The sequence below is a fragment of the Grus americana genome, chromosome 7, assembly GCF_028858705.1.
Source record: "Grus americana isolate bGruAme1 chromosome 7, bGruAme1.mat, whole genome shotgun sequence".
Classification (NCBI taxonomy): Eukaryota; Metazoa; Chordata; class Aves; order Gruiformes; family Gruidae; genus Grus; species Grus americana.
The window spans coordinates 19,522,384-19,543,275 of NC_072858.1; the positions used below are offsets into that span (position 1 = coordinate 19,522,384).

At 42.4% G+C, this 20,892-nt stretch overlaps 1 protein-coding gene across 14 annotated transcripts in view; it reads left to right on the plus strand.

The window, feature by feature from the left end:
• The first annotated feature begins 4,496 nt into the window (after positions 1-4,496).
• The window catches only part of SLC16A12 (solute carrier family 16 member 12), a 38,477-nt gene continuing 22,081 nt past the window's right edge, over positions 4,497-20,892 (plus strand). The window contains exons 1-5 of one of the 14 annotated variants that reach the window (XM_054831369.1): positions 7,137-9,001; positions 10,271-10,335; positions 10,455-16,141; positions 16,353-17,540; positions 18,079-20,618. The gene's annotated coding sequence lies outside the window, so the exon portion shown is untranslated. The other 13 variants (XM_054831370.1, XM_054831372.1, XM_054831373.1 and 10 more) reach the window with 13 other exon arrangements.

The following is a 20,892-nucleotide window of genomic DNA, read 5'->3' on the forward strand; positions in this document are numbered from 1 at the left end:
TAAATGAACAACTTAATTTTCCATTTTCAAAGCTGTCTGGCTAAATGCGTCACAAAATGCTGAATGTACTTAAAAGAAATTTTAGTTCCTTTTAACAGAATTGTTTTGGGTTTTGAGCAACCTCACCCCTAGTGTTATTTGAATAAGTAAACAAATACATGCTGTTCCTATGTCCTAAGCATGGAGCATGCTGTTACCCAGCTAGCGTGCAGCATATTGCACTTGGCTACAAAAGACTGTGCACAAAATATCCAGAAATATTTACAAGATAAGCCAAAAACACTCCCAAATTTCCCAGTGTTTTAGTAATTTCTTTTTTTAGCTTAGAAAGTTAGTTATCTCTTCAAATATAGGAGGTCTGAAGTCATCTGTCCAGCAGATTTGCCTGTGCAGTGTGGCAGCTCCCTATGCATCACTGGTTTGCCTCTTTGAAGGGGGAAGAGCAGTGCAAGGGAAAATAAAGCCGCTTTCTGATGATGACGGCTGCAGACTGAGCTATAACCCATCACACATTAATGGCTGTTCTTTTACAGGTAGGACAAAAATATTTGGGAACTGAACTTTCATAAGTCTTCTCTCCCCTCTACCCTCTCATCACACAAGGAATCACAAAAAAAAAAAAGCAGAAGAGTACCCCCTGAAAATGAATCGACCTTTTATTCATGGGAAGAATCATCAAGGTCAGCTTACCTCCTGCCAGGAAGACTACTTTTTTTTTCAATTTCTGATATTTTTCTCCACTATTAGGAGCTTGATTTTTAACCTGCCATACAACCTATCTCCCTGTTCTGGCCCCCTTACCAGAAAGGGTTATAAAATCTTTGTCAGGTTTCCATGAACATCTGCTTCCCAGCATTATGGGAATTTCTTTTAAGTTTAATTTTATACACATTACTATAAAGTTCTCAGATACCAACCCTGGAATTATAAGTGCCTTTATCAGTATAGGAGCAAAAGAGCTGTTACTAATACCACTCTGTGGAGTCGACTGACGACTGGTATGAAGACATTACAGAAGTCTGTCTTTCCTATATATGGAGATTGTTAGGCTTGGTGATCTTTATTCACAAGAGTAAGAGAAGAACTGGCTTTTCCTTTTCTAACCTATTTGCCTTGCAGACCTGTTGGAGGAAAGTAACTCAGTTCCCTTTCAGCCCCTGACCTTCCCACCGACCCTGCTGTGGTAGGAAGGTGAGGGTATATGACTGGCAACACAGTGATGGGAACTTCTGGCCACAAAAAGAGACTGAATACACAAACATCAAAGAGCTGCTTTTAAAAACAAGAACAATACCTTAATTAGTAAAATATTACTCAGGCTTAAGTCAGAAATCTATCAATGAAGAAACCAGTTTCTGTCACCAGTCATAAAATCAGCAGTGTTTGTCTTTTATAGCAATTAAATGGTAGATAAAGCTGTTCCATGTCTCTTTACTGTTTTAAATTTCATGTCTTGATCGGGTAAGACTAGGCTCCAAGCCTGTGTGCAGACATGTATTCATCATCCAGGCGTAGCGAAGGATGCCTCTACCCGGGCCTACGCGAAAGCACGCTTGTGCACATGCATGTGCAAAAGGTTGTGGTACCTTTTGCTCTGCGGGCCCCAGGCCAAGTCCCAAACCCCTCACAGCATCAAAGTGGTTTTGCAGCAGGAAAACCTGGACAGAAGGTGGGTTGGTTTGCGCTGAAGGGATGATGCCTCAAACCTTCTCCTACCGAACAGTACCAGGGCACAAAGAAGGGTCAGGCACCGATGCTGGTTCTCCTGCCAGATGGCATTGCCAGCCCCTGCCCCTCCTGCTGAATTTCCATACTAAAAATACCTCGCTGAGAACCCGTGAGGCACCTCGTTAGCTGCTGCTGCATGGCCAGAGGGAGCTGGACCATCTCGGTGTCAGAATGGCGGCAGTTTGTCCGGAGAGTCAGCATCGTAATATTTACAAAAATATCTTGCTATACAGAGCAGATAGTTTCTGATGTACTTTTAGCTGGCTCTGGTTTAAGTCTCTGTCTGCACATGCTTAACTCAGAGAGAAAAAAGCAAACATGGGGGGGAAGAAAACCAAACCACCTTGCACATGCACAGAGTGAAAAAAAAATTGGCTGTAAGGTTGTGTGTTGCGTAAGTGCCCCTGGAACTAATCTGGTACATTTCCAAATAAAACAGAAAGCTTTGATGCTTGTAACTTTCTCTCTGGGTGGAATGACAATAGTTTCTGTGTTTAAATCTGTAAATGTTTGCTGTAGATATTATCAATGGACATATTTTATTTAAAGGAGTATATTGAAGTTTAAAGCAAAGAAACTGTTCCCCCTGCCTGTGAACACAACAAATACAACAATTAGGTAGTAAAAACTGAATTGATAGTAGTCCTAGCTGTTAAGCTGTGCGTTTTACAGGTGAGATGGGGAGGAAAAAATGTCTGGAGGCGTGGCGTACCCTGGGGCGGGTGAGGAGCTCTCCCTGAAAGCCCCAGCAGCCAGCGAGTGCCAGCTGGAGCCTTGCCTGAGGTACAGCCAAAGCGACTGCTTTTCTGTGTTGTGGAGAACCGGTGGTGGCTCACTGTCTTCTCTCACTTGGTATCATGTGCTGGTTTGGGGAATAGGATAAAGACAACCTGCGCTGCTTCAGGCTTTGAACCCCAGTTCAGCCTTTAGCTTGTGCTTTTCCCCAAGAGTTGGTACAGGCGAGGCTGTTGGTGATGACCAGGACAAGGTGCTAACACCAGCTCTACAGAAGAGCACAGCGAGCCCTACTCGTCATCCAACATAATGCCATGAAAAATTGTAAAGCCGTGGAAATGGTTAGTTCTTCTTGGACTAGAGCAGCATTACAGGCCGTGTTTCCTGCATGGATTGAAATAGCCCAAGCCTCCGGTCCGCAGTCCAGTGGGTATGGAAGAGAGACTGGAATGGCTGTGCAAAGGCTTGCTTCCAAGTACAACTAATTCAAATTTATTACTCCCATGCTGTGAAAAAATCCAACATGTAATTAATGTTTTTTTCTCATGTGCAATGAAATTTAGACATTTTAAAATTTCCTTTTTCCACCAAAAAAGCCCTGCTAGCGGGAAGCCTAGCAGACTGCCAAAAGAAAGGCATTTGACAGATACGATTTTTTTTTTTAAAGCTCCTGCCTTTGTACAGCCAAAAGTTTGTTAGAACCATGTTTCCAAAGGACACTTGTTTTGATGAATTTTTGTTTTCAAGTGAAATTGTTGCATTGGAAAATTCTGTCTAGCTGGAGTCCCGATCTTCATAAAATACATGCATCAAAATATGTCTAAAAAGCTTACTGTATGTGCTTGGACCAAGGATTTCAATGACAGACCAGAAAGAATACCCCAAAGAAACAGCAGCGAGGTTTGAAATGTGGAAGTCTGTAATCACTAAAAGGAGATGAATCATCCTCTTCAACTAATATTAAGTATTGATCTGCCTATACTTAGTTTATATCAAGAAAGAGAAGATATTTCCAAAGATTCTGGATGATGATACACTTGTTTAAGTAAAATAGGTTGCAAGATGTACCTGTGTCTAGTTCTGGGTGTCATTAGAAACAAGGCTGTTAAATGCATTTTTCTGGTCTGAGGCCGTATGACGGTCTTACGTTCCAGGGTTTGCTAATGGTCATGTAAGAAGTGAGGCGGCCATGGAATAACAATTACACGTTCTCTTTTTTCTAACCCAGGTTCCATATGTAACTTATACAGCCACATATTTTGAGGAATTCATCACAGTCTTTTGATCCTCTGCTGAAGCCCTGTATGTCAGTAAGCGACAGAGCTTCACCTTTAGAAAGGAGCCTCCGCTCACTAGCGGTAAGTGAGTACTTCACCTTCTCACCTTGCAGTCAGCAGGATTTGGACTGTAGCTGCAGAGGAGGAACTGAGGCAACCATAGGGACTACAGTTTGTCCACCTTGTGATATCTTTGGCTTGATTTCCAGACATATCAGGGAAGTTGTGTCCTCTTGACTGTGGGTTGCCAAGGGTTGTATATCTGCATGCTAGTGACCAGATCAGAAACTGTTACTCCAAGCGTGCCGTTACAGTATATCCCTGTGCTGTTGGCTGGCTGTATCACGGAGGTGGAAGAAGAGGGCAGAGGAAGGAGGATAGTGCAGTTTTCAGTTTACCACAGGTAATTGTATACAAAGGTTCAATTAAACAACATACTTTAAGAACATACATGCATAGGAAGGCTGTTCATCAACTGTATCGTGGCACCTCATCATCCTCCAAACTCTAAAAACATTTATCTTGCCTGTTAAATTCTATAGTATCGGAGTTTCTGATTATTTTTGTGGTTTGGAAAGTGTAAAAGAGTGTGAAGGTATTATTCTTGTTTGCATAGGGACCAAACCAAAACACCTCCATTCACAGATGTGTTGTCTTTGCCTGGTCAGGCGCTCCAGGTGAGGGAATGTACTCCTTTGATATTATCGTTACAGCAGTTCTAGAGGAGCAACGTGCACACTCCTGCAGCCCTGGAGGGATTAAGGTCATTACAGGTGAGTTATGCTGTGCTGCTTGTCAGATTGCTAGATGGAGCAGTGCAATGGATCATTTATCCGATGTCAGCAGTTGAAACTTGCATGAGAAAAATCTGTTCTAGCAGTGACAAGAGGAAGCCTGTCATGAATGTGTAAAACATGAATGTAAACTAAAACCTGGTATTTCTATTATTGTTAGTGTTGCTCCAAAGAGCCAAATGAAGTCATGCATATTGTTTTGGTGATACCTAGTTTGTGATACTTTAGTGCTGAAAATGAATTTATATGAAATTCAAATAGCAGAAAAGCGTGTTTTAAAGTTGTTACGGTGCCAATAGCCAGATCAGCAGAGTATGAGCAGTGTTACTGCCTCTCTGTGTATTCCTGGATGTAAAATACATGAGGTGGTTTGTGCGTTCTTCTGTGGTGCTCTGACCATATTCTTTCCACGTGAGAGAGAGGAAAGTATTACCTATTGTTGACCCAGATGTCAAAACGTCAGGAGCCAACATAGATAACCACTGTCGTTCCCACCGCTGATGGGGAGTTGTCATAGAGATGCTGCCAGCGAGACTTGCCGAGGAAGTTGGCTGCGATACTGAGATCCCCAGTCTCTTGAGTGGTAGCTCAATGCACAGGCCATCTTGTTCAGAGCTGTCTATTATCTTGCGGTGTTATGCAGTACAAATAAAGCCTCTTGCAATTACATTAGCAGTGTATTTTGGCAAGGAAAATCTTTCAACATGAAGCACAGTTTAATTCAGGTAAGGTTAAAAATCTTTCCAAAATATTACAGAACTGTAAAAAAGAGGAAAAAAAATCAAAATCTCAACAAGAAAGTAAGAGCTGCACTTTTTTTCTTGGTCAAGAATAGGTTTCTGTTACCGACACAGTTGGTGGGGAAAATCTACCCCCTTTTCTCTACAGCTGCTGTGAGCTACCACGCCATAGGAAAGGGAGTACTTGTGCTAGGGAAGCTGTGTGTAGGTGGTGTGGGCTGCCCAGCGCGCAGCTTTCCCCCATGGTGTGCAGAAGGAGGGGGAAGTGCTTGTAGACCAGTCTCTCCTAGACACCTCATGCCCCTGTGCTGCACAGACTAGCTCTGTCACCTGGAAAAGGGAGTCTTTTCCAATTAATAATCTGCACCGAAGCTGCTGTGCTTACCCAAATCGTGTGTACTTCCTTAGACTGAAGGATTTTGGACTTACCCTGGAAGAGCAGCGTAGCAAACACCTTCCAGCCACCCTTTCCTTTGGGTCTGCTTGTGCACTCCTGGGAGCTTTGCACTTGCTCTTTATAGCAGTGCTGAAAGGTTCTGGGTGAAAGACAGGAACCAGGCAGCCCTTGTCTGGCGACAGTGTTTGGGAAGGGTAAGAAAAGTTCCCATTTTATCTTTGTTCTCATGGAAAGTGTCACAGGATGTGTAATGTCCCTTCTGAGCAAAGACCTGCTGTTTTCCAGATCTCGTCTGAAAACCCATGCAGTATTCAGCAGGCCACTTAGTTTATCTTCCTTGGATAAACAAAAGGCTGCTGGAATTTGAAACTTGTTCCAAGAGTCTAGGGTCCAAAGCCTGAAATCTGTGTGAGTCCTTCCCCTGGTCTGGGGTTTTGAATTGAGTTTGAAAATTTAAAGACTAGCAAGCAACAGCAGCATGACTCCTAATGGCGTATAGGGCATGCAGGGCTGGTGTATGTGACGGAGGGCCATCCATATGCACAAGTTTTGGTGCTACTTCCACTCTTTGAGTGTTGCCTGGCTTTGGAACAGTTTAGAAATACCTTCTGAAATGCCTGAGAGCACTGATCCAGAAATGCCAGTACAGGCTTTGCCTTGACTGGGGGAGGGAAACCCCCTCTTAATGCGACGAAAGTTCCCACGGCACTGTTAAGATGCCCTTTTCACGTTGGCGAAGGTACAACGCACGAAGGGATTCCCGGTCCCTCTGATGACAGCTTGACGGAGCCGGAGCCACAGGAAGGGGAAGCGCCCCGAGGAGCCCACCGGGTCCCGCTGCAGGGCAGCCCGGCGAGGCAGCGTCAGAAGGGAACCGGCTGCCGCCCTCGCAGCCGGCAGCGTTTTCCTTGCCAGCCGATGAGGTGGGCGACCGAGGCGGCCGGGGAAGCTCCTGCGGGGTCTTGAGCTCCTTACGGAGCGGATGAAACCGCGGTGCTTCCCGGCCTCCTCGCCCCATGTGCTGGGGGATCCGTGGTGCCAAGCCCTGCTCACGGTGTAAAGCCCGGCCCCCGCCCCGGGCCCGCGGGAGCCAGCACCCCCGCGGGGGCAGCGCGCACCGACGGGCCCCGCTCCGCCCCGCCGCCGCGCTCCTCCCGCCGCCGCGGGGGCTGCAGCCTGCAGGTAGGGGCTGCGCGGGGGCCGCGGGGCTCCTCCCGACAGCTGCAAGCTGGGAAGGGGCAAGCCCGCCGGGGGGTGCGCTGGGTTTTGGGGGGGGGGGGGGTCTCCGCGCCGTGGTGGCGGTGTGGACATCGCTGGGGGTGGCGAAGGCTGGGGCGGGCAGCTGCGCCGCGGGCGATGCGCGGAGCGGGCGCGGAGCGGGGCGGGCAGCGCGGTGCTCTCCGGCGGCGGTTGTTTGCAGCGCTCCGGCGCGGCTTCAGCTGGGTGGTTTTCGTGCTCTGCCTGCATCATGGAGCCTAGAACTGCAGAAACGTTTTTTTTTTTTTAAAAAAAAAGTTAATCCTACTATTAAATTAAGAAACTGTATATATGTGCGCATATATATAAGCTGCTGGTTAGATAAAATGCTAGTCAGACGGTTAAAGAATAAACAGCGTTTCAAGTTCCTAGATGGTATGAGGAAAACTTAATTCTCTTTTTTCCTGTTGCATAAGCAGAAAAAATATACCTGTTCAGAGACGGCTGTGAGAGATGGTAGCGAAGCTTTGCTGCGTGTGCCCTGTCAGTGTACATACAGACCCTCCGGGCTGTTACCTACGCTGGCTTACACAGGCTGCGGCCGTGGGTGTGGAAGTGGCTCCCAAAAGAGCTCTGAAAACTGAGGCGCAGACTGTTCAGTGACCGGCTGGAAGAGCTGGTCTGTCATCTACCACAGAAATAGTCAGCTGTGAAAGTGGCTAATCGCAGTGATCCCTATCCTGAATGGCCTTGATACTTCTTCTGGGATATTAATGTAATTCATTTCCAGGAGAATATTTAGTCCCTTGCAGGACTTAACCAGGCGTGCAATAATATACTTAAGCCAGGTGGTATTGTTGGCATGTGTCTTACAGCAAATTTCGTGTTCAGAGGCACACTAAGTTCAGGCAACTGTTCAATGAGGAAAAAAAATACCAAAAGATACAATGAGTATTAACCTTATTTTGAACTTTCTGATAATTTGCCATGCATTTATTGAAGTGTTCTGATTAATATCTCTAGGGGTAAGGTGTTAGTTGGGTATTTGGGATGAATTTGGGGTTGCATGATAGTCTTTTGACTGAATTGATTTCATTAAGTTAACAAGCTGGTTGGGGTAGCCGAGTCTGTTTGTTGTTGTAAGTCCGCTCCTGCAGTGGCAATGAGGAAACGTTTCCGTTAGCACTGGGAAATTCGAGGATAACATGAAACTTAATGAAGTGAAACAGGATTGCATTTTGCTCAGAGTGATTCTATTATGCCTCAGTTAGGGCCATATTATTACTCACCTCAAATCATTAGCTGTTACTGTCTTTTGACGTGATTTTTTTTAGCTATATATTGCTCACTATTTTATGTGCTTCTTGTTTTATATTTTTTAACTTGCATTATACTTAATTTTTACTTTTCCACCTTTTGCAACAGTGTAACAGAAGCTGTATTTTAATAGAAGGTTTCTCAGGGCTTCCCTTAGGGGTTTCTGTGTTAATGCCTTTAAAATTCAATCATTAACTTTTGCCTTAAACTCAGGTTGGACAGTGACGATGAAAGTCGATATTGCACAGTGTGTAGATTTATTTTACAAAGCTTTACCTGATACGTAAAGGGGGGAAACCTCAGAAACCTTCTTTTCCTCCAGCTTGCATATTCACTTCAGCTACAAGCTGTATTTTGTTTACCTAACTGAATGGCTTGCTACAGTAGATCTCCTGACTGGATTTGATGGGTTGGTTCTTGCCCGTGACCGCGAGGAAGGGGCCTAGGAGACCCCCAGGGATCCCTTCCAGATCCGTATTCCTGGGCCAAGATCCTACAGACTGGGCACGGCGAGGGGGAAGATTTTTCAGATGTTTTGATGCAAGTACAATTGCTTCCTCAGGGGGAAATTTGGCATGTGTTTCCTTAGACAACCCTGCTTGCGTAAGCAGCCCCCTGCCACCCTCTGAGCTGTACTAGTACAACCATTTGTGGGGCTGGTGGTGAACCGCATCGGGGAACTGCCACAGGTTCAAAAACGCCTTTTCTTCTTTGGTTATCGATTACTTTTAACTCTGACCTGTCTGACTGTGTGGCTGCTGTGTCAGGGCTGAGAAGGTGGCCTGGGAGGAGGGCACGTGTGGCAGGGAGCAGGAGGTAAGGGCTGTTTCTGCCGGCATCGCTGCTGCTGAAAGAAGTAATTGCTTATCAAATTGTGGTCAGTAGTAGATGACGTGTGGTTATGGCAGCTGCTTGGAAAATGTAGCTGAATGCTCAGATATCTCAATGCAGTTAGCTGTACACATGAAGAAATGATAATGTATTTCTCTTGTAATTCTGAGTTTTCACCTAATGATTTTGCTTTTGTGATATATAGCTATAATTGCATAATTTCAGGATATATTTCCTATACTATTTTCTCTTGCAGTATGAGGGTTTCAAAAGCTCATTTTTTTTCTGGAAAACAGACCTAGGCATCATAAGGGTATGAGTTTTATTAATCAGATTATATTCAGCTGGATAGGTGGATGCCTAAAATTCTAAAAGGGAAGACTAAACCACCTCTAAGATTGTGCCTCTAACCCTAGAAAGCATAATTGTCACCTGCATGCAATTTACTCTCTTCTACATGTAATGTTAAATATACCTTTGAATGTAGCATAGACTTGCTGTTAAATTCTGACTGGCAGAAGTGATTAGGCAAATAGCACTGTTTTAATCGGTATGGTGAGTCTGAAAAATCAGTGGAGCATAAACTTTCTATAATCTGCTGTAACTTATTTCAGCCTGGAGTGCATTGATGCTTTTGTGCATTGTTTTAGGACTTGTTTTCATTCTTACTGTAGACACTTTGTTTCTCTGTCGTGATCCAACTGTAGCCAGAAGAAAATGCATTCAGCACATCAACTTGTGTGTATTTAGCGAATGATGGTATGCTTTCTTGTTCACAGAACTTGAAGGAGTAATTACTTGCTATTACAGTCTTTATTCAACAAGAAAAAAAATCACAGAGTTTTTTTCTTTTAATCTGAACCAAGATACTGTATTAGAGTTAAGAAAAATGTTACCTTTATTATTTGTCCTGTGGTGGGACAGACTGCAGTCTGGATTAATATCTTAGTCTAACGTAGACTTAAAAAAAAATAAAAATCTTCATTTTTATCCATTCTAAGAGGTTTCTTGCCAGCAGCCTTATGAGAGCCAAATATATCTTTCATGTGATACGTTGTTGCCTGTGTTAATTGACATATTGAGGTGTCTGCGAGCAGTAAAACTGCAAGCTACAGCTCCAGTAGGCTCTGGTAGGCTCCCAGCCTGGGGTATGGGGAAATTTGGAAAGGTGCAATCCTTTAGAAGCAAAATCAAAGACATTCAGGCTAATTGCTCAATTTTTCTTCACTGAAAATGAAGGTGTTTTCTATTCAGCTTATTGAGCTGCAAAGACAGTTTTGTTTTCTTCTCCGGAAGCTGCCTGCACTCGCTATGATGCGGTAAGTGGAAGAGCATGTTGCCAACAGGACTACGTACCAATTCATCTGCTCTGGATGAAGATACCTGGATCCAGACTGTCTTTTTCTGGATTGTCCCCTTGTCTCTCTTTGGTTTGTAGGATGCTGGGTGCAACTACACACAGGGCAAGCTATAATCTTCTGAGTACGAAATCTTTGGAGTTAAGGTCCCTCATCCTTCTAGTTTTGGAAGAAGCATTCACCATTTTCAGCACCGGAGGGCAGGGTGGTGCTGCATGCCCAGCTGCGCAGGTGGCACCCACGGAGGTACAGATCAGGATCTCACACAATGCTGCTATAGCCAGGAGGCGCAGACAGTATCTTTCTTTGCACTGTAAAGGCAAAATCCATCACTTCTGTCTCTGCAGCATTTTAAGATGTGCAGGCCCTTGAGGCAACGGATCATCGCTTCAGCAGCAAGACAATTTATTTAGTGGTAAGATTAACCAGCAATTTGTGGCAGACTTCTTCCCCAGAGCCTGAGGCAGCTGGGAGTTCTGGAACTGGCTCGAGGGAATGAGACAATATATTTTATCAGTGAGTTGGGATGAGTTTAGTCTTCATCAGTAAAACTCTATCAGTTACTTTGCATACAATACAAAAGCCATTGAATAGTAGTTTCTCAGCTGCAGTTCAATGTTGGAGAATTGCAGGTTATCCACAAAGCAAGATTCTTAGTGCTTTTCCTTGGGACTTAAATGAAGTAGCACTTTTTGTTGTTGTTTGGTTTATGTGTCATATTTGTTAGTTTGTGCTTGTTTCATATGATGGCATAATGAAGTGAGAAGACAGTAAATTAAGTGGTCTTTAGCGTTTGCTTTTAAATAATGTTACCTGTTTTCACTGAAGGATTGTTGGTCTTTTTTTTTTTTTTTCTTTTCCCTTTTCTGGTGTTTTATTGTAAGATGGTTTTCTGGGCTTTGGTGTGAATGCTGTCTCAGAGTGTCAGGTAAATAACAGAGAAGAATGACGCAGCTGTCTTTTTTCATGTGTTGTATGTCTGGTCTATGTTGTGGATGTATCTCCACACTTGTATGCACCAGGAAACAAGTTTGCAAGTTGAAGCAAAGTGTAAGTTGGGTAATGGTGTTGAAGTGAAGGGAGTTAAAATTAATGTAAAAACAATACATCCGAGATGAACTGGGCTCCTTTTACCATTAAAAATTATTTTCTTTAACTGTTGTTGTCACAAGGATCTGTTCTGTTTCTGGGGAATATTATTCTTGAATGCTTCTTGAATGGTAAGTACGTTAGCTGCTGCCAGAGGATCGTCATAACTGTGTCCAGAAACAGTGGTAATGTGGAGCTCTAGGCCATATGTGGATATTTAGTTATAATACACATTATTGCTCTTTTAACTCACTGGTAGGTTATTTATGGAGAACTAATTTGACACCTTTTTCCTTCCAAGTTTTTTGTGCGATCTGGGAGGGACTGGGAATTATAAATTTTCCTTCTGCTAGATGAGAGCTGGCCTGTGCTTGTCAAGAGAAATGTCTCTTCTGGTCTTGACACTCGGCGATACCATCAAAATGATATCCATAGCTTGCCAAGAGACATGACCAAACTTCTGGGATTCCTCAGTTTGCCAGTGTCCTTGCCTACACACACCATTCATACTCCATTTCTTCTGGGGTGACAGTGTATCTAATGTTTGAAAGCTTCTCTTGAATCCATTTTAAGCATTAAGTAAGAGTGCAGATGAAAATATGTTAAAAGCAATTTCAGTTCTTGATTGCAAAGTTGGAAGCAAAATTCCAGATAGGAGACAAATAGAAGAAGAAACCATTGTCTCTGATATTTAAAAAATGTGTTTCCCAGTCATTGCAGAAGATCCTAGAGGCAAGTTTTGAGTACAAAAACTGAGAAGATGTTTTGGCTAACAACCACCAAACTCTGGCATCCCCTTTTCTGAATAGGACCTGAAAGTAGTTTTAAATTTGGGGATTTAACTCCTCATCCTCAGCAGGACAGTGCTGACCTCTTTCTCTCCCTTTGTTCAAGATGGAAACAGTCTCCTGTCTTTCACTTATTTTAAATTCAAAGCTTCCTTCAGTTTCTGGATTTCTCCCAATGTGGATGTGATGACTCACATTTCCCAGATGTGAAATGCAAATGTGGGAAGTGGGATCTTTCCCCTGCCTCTCTAGGGGTTTCTCAGAGTCTGTGGTGCTGTTGAATTTCTTAATTAACGTGCCTCTCCTGATTCAAATGATTTTCCTGCGCACCACAGTGTTTTTGGGGCTGTTACAGTACTTAATAAGTCATGTCTTAGAGTGTTCATTGTACACGCATTTTAAACTTGGTTGGCTTTGAGAGCTTCTTGAAGACCACATAAAACTTCCTAATTTAGTCCATTGATATAGGCAAATACCTCCTCCTGCTGTCCATTTTGGGGCTTATCTTGTCAAGTTGTCACGTTTGACAGTATCAAGCTCTTTCAACAGGGAGTGTTTGGAGCTTGTTCAGGCAACCTGCTGGTTGGTGCCCAGTTGAGAAGCTGGTAGTACAGGGCTGTGGGCTGCTTGTCTGTGCTCACTGTCCCAGTTCCTCTCTGCTCTGTCTTCATTTGCTGATCCTGTGATGGACTACGTGATCCCACATGAAATCATGTGCATTACTCGTATGCTTCCCCCAAGGTACTGGGGTATTTAGATTGGTGATTTCTTGGCTTTGTGTTTGTTCCTCTCCTTCAGAGACCCCTGTAATCAGCCCTTCAAGCTCATTGCCTTTGTTTCCCTATAAAAGTCACTAAAAGAACAGGGAAAGGAAGAGCTGAAATAAACATCAAAACCAAAATGGTTCCACTTTCCAGGCACGTGCCAGCTTCACCATTCTGTCACTGAAATGCCGCATCCAGTCTCTGAGCTGTTGAGGTTGAAATTTCCTGGGCCAGGGGCATCATGCTCAGCATTGCCTATACAGGCGTGGCTCAGCATCAACGTTCAAGTAATATCCGTAGTTGGTTTTAAAATGTGTTGCAGCACTGAACTTGGTGGGAGCAGGGGGGCTGCCTTTTTCATCATAGCGGCTAACTTCTGAGTTTGTAACCTTAATGTTTTGAGTTGGCACTTAAGGAATCGATTTGATGTGATATTCCCATTTGAATGTGCTTATGTTGTTACACTTCTCATTAGAAGCAGCTTTTCATTTTTTTTTTTTTTTTTTTTAAAGAAAGAAACATTTCTGGTAGTTCACATTCTTTTTTAAGCATTGCAGCCTTCCAGTTGAGATCCTGCCACTTTGGATAACAAACCACTGCCCATCTCTTTTCACCAGAACCATGTCCTGTGCTGCAACATGTCCTGGAGAGTTCTCTCCCTATGGACTGTATCTGTTGGCAACCTTGCTTTCATGCAAATATCCCCTTAAATTACACTTTCTTCCATAAAAGCTTGAAGGTTACACTATCTGACCTGCTAATAAACCAATACTACTTGCTTTAGATAAAGGCAATAGACATTTGGAAAGCTCCTGCATGAAGCATCTGCTGCCTGTTGGCTCCCTTTCTACCTCTTTGCTAAACTTCTGTAATAGAGTTTCTTTACTTAATTAGTCTGAATGGTTCTTGGAGCAGCTATAGCATGATATCAGCAGTAGCAAGCAAAAGTGCCTTTTCTGAAGGGACTGGAAAAAAGTCGTCCCGTGGGCAGAGAGAATATTGAAATGGAAATCAGCTGAGCAAGAAGAGCCAGCTGAGAGGAGCAGCACTTCGAGTTCGGCACAAAGACCAGGTAATTTCTCCACTTGAGCAATATTAATGCAGTAGCATCTGGGCCGTTTTGTATAAAAGCTGTTTTCATTATTAAGTATAGAATTAATATATTCTGTTACCTCATCTAAAACAGTTCAGACTATTTCTCTGTGCATCCAATTAAAAGTGTTCCAAATATTTTATTTTGGAAATGCAGATGCCATAAAATACAATTTGATGACAGCAGAGAAATTGGCATTGGATGAAAAATGTACTGAATATGGCATCACAGCTGATCACAAAGGGCCCTCAAGCTCTCAGCAAAATATGCAATTTGTGTCATTATGTACTGCAGGACCTGGCTTCCGCCCTAAATATATGAAAATCTCATCAGTAAAAATGGGATCTAATTGGAGAACAATTGTATTGGTCAAATTTCATTTTCGTTGTGCAAATTGACATGTGGCTGCAACGCAAATTGGCAGGGCAAAAAAGCTTTGTAGCAGAGACATCCCTGTGCATCCCAGCCAGAGCCGGCTTCCTGTGGAAGCAAACACTGTTATTTCTATACCCCATTCTTTAGCTCAGTGGTGCACAGCACAGATGAGCAGTTACCATCTTGGTTTGCTTAGGGATCCAGATGCAGAGTATGCAGGGCAGCAGAGCAAGGCACCGCAAGAGAGAACGGGAAATTTAGGACGAGCTGTGACTCATCCCCTGTCTGATCCACCTTCCTCTGCTCTTCATGAAGCGAGTGTTTCATCTCTTTCTTGCTCGTGGTCAGAGTTCATTCTATCAGCGTCCATTTAATTTAGCCTGGTGGGGTAGCAAGTTGGAAAGAATAAAAAGAATTATCCCACACAGCTAGTTTATTCTTAATGAAGTTAACAGCGTGGAGAGTAATCCTGGGGAGCTGCAACCCACGTGATGTCATTTTGCCTTTTACTTATGATGCACACCACACAGAAACAGCCTACACGAGACTGATGGTAAAATGGCACTTGTCAGAGTTTCCAAGTTCTGCTTGTTTGCCAGAGAAGGTGGGATAACAAAATTCTTCAAATAAGAGCTCTTCATGGGCGTCTCAGGTATATTGGCAGAGGTATTTTGCAGAGGACTCCTTTAGCAGGCAACTTTACTCTTTTACTTTTATCCAAATGAGAAACTAAATCTTGGGAGACAGTTGTGAAAACCTGCTACATGAAGCTACTCCTTGAAAATTAAACCAGTTAGTTTTATTGCTCCTAGAGAATATAAGAAGCATGTATACGATGTTGTTGATGTATCGATGCCTCCTGACAGGGAAGGACTATGCAGTTGGCACTGAAGCACTAAATAACTGGGTTGGGAAAACATGGGTCAAAAACTAGAGAATGTGAAGGTGGCGACAGGCAGGATAATGTGTGAAACAAGTGGATTTAGGGTGGCTGTGAAGGAGGAAAAGGAAATCGGCTACCACTTGAGGACCGATTGAAAGTTGGTTGGGATTTTTTTTTCTTCAGGTGAATTTGGAAGTTTGTAGTAATTTAATATTTATTAAATGCAACCTGCCCTAATGTGAAGTACCTGCTCAAGAAGAAAAACAATCTAACAATGCAGGATTTAGAGCATGCAACAGAGCTTTGCTCAGGAAGGTTCATAGGCAGATGTTAGCAACATCTTTCAGGTGTTTTTCAGGCTACCGACATACACAGGTGTCACTTAACTGGAAATGGAAACTCAGCTCAGTGAGAGATCTCTTAGCTGAGAAATAGATATTAATTTAATTTGACCTTCATTTTTGTTTATCAGTTTTAATGTGAAATCAAAATTATCCTTTTGTTATTATGGTGTCAATGAACTTACGGGTGAACTGACAGTTCCCTGTAACAACTGTTCTTTGGGATACTACAGGTTATTCCTTCAGGTAATTCAGAAGATGCAATTTAAATAATGCTATCATAATAATTATAGTTTGTTCCTTAGGTGAAGTGAATTTCCATTGTAAATAGAAGATGTTCTTTAAAAAAATCACTACAGCCTGTTCTCTTTCATGGGAAAAACTTAATTTCACTTAGACGAGATTTTAAAGAATATCATCCTCTGTGTATCAAGGTATAAACATTGGTTTTAAACATATTTTTTGTTGTCTGATCATTCTTGAATTGCTTCTTTTGTCATCCATGTAATAAGCTGTTTAAAGTGAAACTGCTCCCACTAAAAGGATTATTGATAATGGGATCTAGTTAAGGGACAATTACAAGGTTGGCTGGGATAACAGGATAACTGTTGAGTCCTCCTTTTAAGTCTAGTTTTTGGTTCTCAGGTTGACGTGTGGTGAGACTTTGACCAGACGATGCTCATATATGACTGTCCCGTCTGAACAGCTAGCAAATGCATTTCTTCACGATGGCTCCTTGACCAGTATTGTCAATAAGGAAGCTGAGATAGAGGAGCCAGGACTACTTTTTTAAAAAAAACCCAAATTTCTCATGACTCTATGGGGGCATGGTACCAGGTTGAAAGCCTATACTTATTTCTACAATCTTTTCCTGAATTTCTTAGCCAGGTGTTTGTTTTTATAACCTTTCTAATGCAGTGGTTCAAGATGCTGTGATAAATGGCCTGCAGCTGGTCTGGAGGATCGCATGAAGCAGCAGAGCCTGTATAGTTTGCTTCTGAAGTGTTTCCATTTGCGAGTTTGCTAACAGGAGTGTTTGGGTGTTTTACAGGAGATTCGGCAGGCTGGGCTGGTTCTCCGGTTGTGAATGCTCTGATGCTCTCAGCTGCTGTAATTAGCACTGAGTTTAATAATAAGAAGAGATGGAGCATTTTTATCAATTCTTTTATAACTAGTTCTTAGATAAATTTCTAGGGGTTTTTTCCTACATAGTATCATCCTATTTCTTTTTTCCCTTTTCAAGTCCTTTAAAATTTCCCCTTTTATGGGCTCTCTTATCATTGCTGTCTAACATTTAACAAGATGACTCCCTAACATCTTGTACTGCTCCTCCGTATGGGCTTTTTTCCTCTTTCCTTTACAGCTATCTGCCTTTTCAGTGTAGCTGTTGAAGAGAAAAGACAAACATGATACAATCTGGGGAAACTGGTTTCCTGTTTTTCTACATACTGTCTCATTACTCCTAATGTAACCCAAACTTGTCTTCTGCAAACTTTCTGCCCTCCCCACTTACAGGTTAGTTTTCCTGCAGGAGGCACCTTTGGGTCCTTTGCTGCAGAGTCCTTGGTCTCGTGCTTTTTACAAGTTAAGCTAATTCCATGCTTCTTGTGGTCAGCTATTTTTTCAAGCATTCTCTCCAATTACATCTCCATTCCTTAAACGTGAACGTAGGCATGTTTGAACACTTCCTGTAATATTCTGCCTGCTGACAGCTCTGTGTGTCTATGGAGCCGCAACGATACAAGCTGAGGAGCTGTATGGGAACACCAGAGAAAATGAAAACGGAAATTAACTTTTAAAGAATTAAGATAACCAGAAATATGGAGAGCAAAGGTAAAACGTACTTAATAGGACAGGTAGATTTTTTTCACGTTTCACTTACCAAAACAGAAACATTCTCTATGGGAAGAAATGTTCTTTGCCATAAAATTGAGAAACTGTATTTCTGGGCTGCAATACCAATTAGCAGAAGTACACCCTTAAGTAGCACGGAAAGTTCCTGCTGATCATTCCTGAAAATGATGTAATCAAGCAGCTGCACCAGTATTCACTCAGCAGAGGGAACTTGAGGCACTTTTCTCAAAGATTTAAAGATTCCCTAAAAGCAAGGATCTAGGTGAAATATGGAAGGCTTGGTGAGGCTGGATGGAAGACTGAGCGCAAAGAATGTGCTGATCTGCCCAAGACGTGTTGGTTGGTTGTTAATTTTCAGTGTGTGATTTCCCTAAGACAAACTGTTACTTGTGAGTAGGTGCATGTTTTCACGATGTGCATGCTGTCAAATATGTTCTTCCTGGCCAGAGATTTATTTTTATGGCATGCTAGAGTTTTTCCTCTTGACCTCCATCTGTTTCCTTGTCTTTCATTTTAGTATTTGATGTTTCCTTCCCAGCTTAGTAGCTTCCCTGTTGTTGTTTTCTGAAGCTTGTGCGCAGTGACACATATATAAGCCTCCTTGTACAGAGGTGTGTTCATTGGTATGTATCTATGGCTGTACTATTTATATATTATTATGCTTTTTTTAATAGAGTAAATGTGATTTGTGCAATGACTTCTCAGAAATACCTAACCCTGTAAAGCAACATTCATCAGTAGCTGCTGTTGGAAGCCTGCTTCAGGAAACAGCAGATGTCCTGTTTTTTGTCTTAACCTGTTGTCTTTCCAGTATTTAGAGATTTTTCTTCCATTCCTGCTGGGGATTATATTACCGCACCATTGTATATACAGTAATTATATATTATCATTATTAAAGGAAAAATTAATAGTGGCTTTGAAATGATAGTAGGGCTATCTTAATTTTAGAGTTCAAGGTTTCAGCTGAAAACCTCCCAAGAAGAATAATGGTTTCAGTGACAATTTGCTCCCATATAGTGCGTATTGTCCATCAGAAGAGCATGTATGCCATTAAGTATCCTAATAGCTTTGTTTCAGAACATAAGCTTGTGTGAACAAAAGGAAATAACCTGCCTTGCCTTTTCATGCCTGATTAGTTTTTGCAAACAAATCTTGCATATTGAAGGAGAAGATGATGAATTGACGCTAACAGCAGCCCTAGAACATCAGATAAATAGAGACAATCTTCTGGATAGCTTGTTCTGTAGGTACAGAATTTGTTTTCTAGAATAGTCATCTTCTTCCCCTTTAGAAAGCACTTGTGTAAGATTCACATCTTGAAAATTAACAGTGAAAAATATTTTTCCATGTGAATTGTCAAAAACCCAACAGTGCTACTCAGGCTCTGGACACTTCAAGATAGCGGAAAAAAGGTGTCTTTAAGTGCAGTTTCCTCATTTTACTAAAACCCAGCCAGGAACCTCAAGGACATTATAAACCAAATTAGTTTTGCATAACTAATAAGTCTTTTCCGTAAACGGAAGGGCTGTAAAGATGACAACTGCGAAAGAGCTCAAAGTACAAGTACGTTTTCTGGAAGTACATCAGGTGAGGGCATATCAGTGTCCCATGCTCCTGCCTCCTGCTTTCGTGGCTTCCCCTCTGCCGAGGAGCGTCTGAGCGCTGGGTGGCAGCTCTGCTGGGACGCCACAGAACGGTTGCCGGTACTTCTGCCAGGGATGTACGCTGGAACCGGTGTCCATCTGCACTGATTTCTTATCAGGGATGAGACACAAAAACTAGCAGCAGCCACAGCTTTTGGGTGGCCTTTGGCACTTCCAGATGTGTGCAGGAAGACGTGTCTCCATAGGCTTCCTGTTTATCCAGGCACAGCTGCACTGTCGGTGCCTGAGTGCTCCTGGGGTGCCCGATAACCTCCCGATTCTCTCTGGAGGGATCAGAAAAGCATTTATTTGGTATCTCCCTTGCCAGGTCATCTCCAAACTAATCTGAGAGGTGGATTTTTGGATGCTTATCGCCAAAGTAGAATCTGGGGTGCGGAATCTGTAGAAGAAGGGGACAGTAGTGATTTTCACAGACTGACTGTGTAACGGTCTGAGAAAAAATGCCCTACTCCTGCATGTCCCATGGCAGCTTTGCGGTGGTATTCTTTCTCAGGGCAAGACTTTCCTGAAGATGGAAAAATTAATATACCAGATGTAGGAAAAGTGTCAGCTGAAGACCACTTTGAGTAAAAACCTTTTTCAGCATTTTCAAACAATTATGGTTGTATGTTAATATTTAAGTATATAAAGGGATATTAATAAGTGCCTGATGATTCAGAAAATCATTGGACTATCACATACTTAAGTTTAACCATAAACGAGAATTGCTTGGGAAAATGTTTAGTCATCGTTAATGATGTGTCATAAATCTTAAAAAACCCCAGATAAATGCAATGTAATTACAAATCAATAAACATATAGGTAGCTCTGTAAACAAACCAACCTTCCACAACTCTTGCCTACCCACTGTGTGTTAAAAATAATTATTAGAAATATTAGGAAAATGTAGAAATATTTTAAAATGTAGAGATACTAGAAAAACAATAAGCATCAGAAAATTCTGACATGATTTTATGCTCTCAATATATACCGATACATCATGAGCAACCCCTCAACACTAAAAATTCCAAAACATTGCCTTAGAACTCTTGTTGTATAATTGCAGTTATTGGACAGCAGTGACCAATTATTTCCTCCCCAAAAGGTTTCCTGAAAATTTTTGTAACAATTTTTCGCTTTTCTCACTTATTTGCAGGAAGGGTGAAGAAAGATATTAAACCGGAGACAGTGATGGTAGCATGCCCTCGCCCCCAGCGGCATGGCTGTTGGCTATCAGTCAATTAGTAGCGTTCCCTTTTCGGGGAGAAAATACATGTTTGATGGAACGTGCGAGACCAGAACCTTGCTAAGGGAGTGCGTGCTGATGGGCTCAGCTCAGATTTCAGTAACAGCCGCGTACTCAAGGAAAGCGGTTGAGCCCTCTGTTATTTTCATCGCAGTGAAAAGTGAAACGGTGAGCACTGCGCTTGCTAGTTTAAAAACCTTTCAGAACGTCTATCAAAAATGCACATTTCTGAGTGGGGTTAAGTAGGCTAAAGTTAAGCTTTCTGTGCAAAGGGTTTTTTCTACAAAAATATTCCTTTGTATTTTTTTTACTCTCTATAGGTAACCCGCATTATTTAAGGACTAACCTAGCCAGAAACTACGTTAAAGGGTCAGAAGATTTCCATTAGAATTTGCTTAACGTTTTGCTGGAGACCCCTTCTCTCAGGCTGTTGTTTTTCTGT